This window comes from Mus caroli, chromosome 2 (genome assembly GCF_900094665.2).
Source record: "Mus caroli chromosome 2, CAROLI_EIJ_v1.1, whole genome shotgun sequence".
NCBI classification, from domain to species: Eukaryota; Metazoa; Chordata; class Mammalia; order Rodentia; family Muridae; genus Mus; species Mus caroli.
This window is the reverse complement of record NC_034571.1, coordinates 146,968,917-146,970,693: the sequence shown is the minus strand read 5'-3', so window position 1 is coordinate 146,970,693 and position 1,777 is coordinate 146,968,917.

The following is a 1,777-nucleotide window of genomic DNA, read 5'->3' as shown; positions in this document are numbered from 1 at the left end:
TGTAGACCAGGGTGGCCTCGAACTCAGAAATCCACCTGCCTCTGCCTCCCGAGTGCTGGGATTAAAGGCATGCGCCACCACGCCCGGCTTCTTCAAGTTTCTTTAAGTCACAGTGTTTATCAAAGCAGCAAGAAAGCAAACTAGGACAGTCACCATGGCTGCTTCCAGTAGTGCTGGGGAGAGAACTCAGGGCCTGGTGCACAGTAGGCAAACACTCACCTGATTTACATTACATCTCTAGCCATTGTATTAGAGGCATTTTAAAAGGTCAGTTTGGGACTTTGTCAACCTCCTCTGTGGGTTGCTGCCTTCCTTTCTTTTAACTCACCTCTTTTGTTTTGTTTTGTTTTGTTTCCTTTCTTTGAGCGTATTCTGCTATTATTTCCCTTAAATTCATGTCCTTGATATTCATTTCAATCCTTTGGAGCACTGTCAGAAGGGGAAGGTAAGTGTGTCTTAAACTTTATTAGGTATTTCCAAATTGCTCTGCTAAAGTGTCTGTACTGATTTATAATCCCATAGGAATGTGTGAACGTCTCTGTTCCCTTCCTTCCCCACAGTAGTTGGGATGCCAGGCTTCCAAGTTTTCGCCATCAGCTCTGGTAGGAGGATGTCTTATTTATCACATGTCTAATGCTTAGCCCAGGGTTTGGTGCAGCACAAAATCTGTGCTAATCATCACTTACTGAGTACATCTTCAAGGAAGTTGTTTACAATATAAAGAAGAATTTTAGCCAGGCATGGTGGCCCATACCTTTAATCCCAGCAATCAGAGGCAGAGGCAGAAGGATCTCTGAGTTCCAGGCCAGGCTGGTCTACAGAGACAGTTCCAGGACAGTCAAGGCTACACAGAGAAACCCTGTCTTGAAGAAAAAAAAATTTATGATTGAAATTGGCTAAGGCAGGCTGGGTTGTGCATCAAGGTTCTGTGCCCCCAGTCCCAAAGGTTTGGAAGCAGAGGCTGAAACCCTGCTTGGAAGCTGCAGGAGAGTTAGTAACTAAGTACCTTAGTTAAATGCTAGAGACTTTCTGAGTTTTAAACAGAGTCTATATATTTGAAGAGTGAGATTCATATTGGTTGGGAGTGGCAATGAGACAAGGGAAAGGATGGAAGGGTAGACCCCAGGGTAGGCTCCCGGCAGGGGCTCAGGGCAGCCTTAGGGCAGGGGCTCAGGGAAGCTAGGGCTTGGGCTCTAAACTCAGAGGGTTTTCTAGAGAAGTTGGGGTAATAGTAAAGACAGTTTAGATTACATTGTAATTGGCTAGTGCCTTGCCCCAAATGACACTACCATGACAGAGGTCTCTAGTATCCTGATGGTCTTGTAGGTAACAAAGTCTTTTTTGATCTTAATAGTGAAGAAGAAAGTTTTATTGTTTTTTAAAACAAACACCATGAGGCTACATAGCAATTTTATATAGAATGTGAACTATGCACTGGAAAAAGCCAAGAAGTATAGTGAAGAATTTTAACCAGAGCAACAACGGAATCGTAAATTTTGGTTTTGTAAGAGTCAAGGCATCAGAAGTTAAGAAACAGAGACTAGTCCTAGCCTCAAGCCATCTTGGGGGACAATAAAACAAACCTAATTGTCACAGTATGTCTTACAAATGTTGTGAACAGTATAAAATCTGGGTAACCCGTTTATTACTGCACAGCAGCCATTATGTTAAGTAGGGAGGACAGATATATAAAGGTGAATTATTTTTTATATTCTAAATATTCATTATCTAACCCAAAACCTAAGGTGAATCTGATCAGAATCTACAGTTAAGCTTG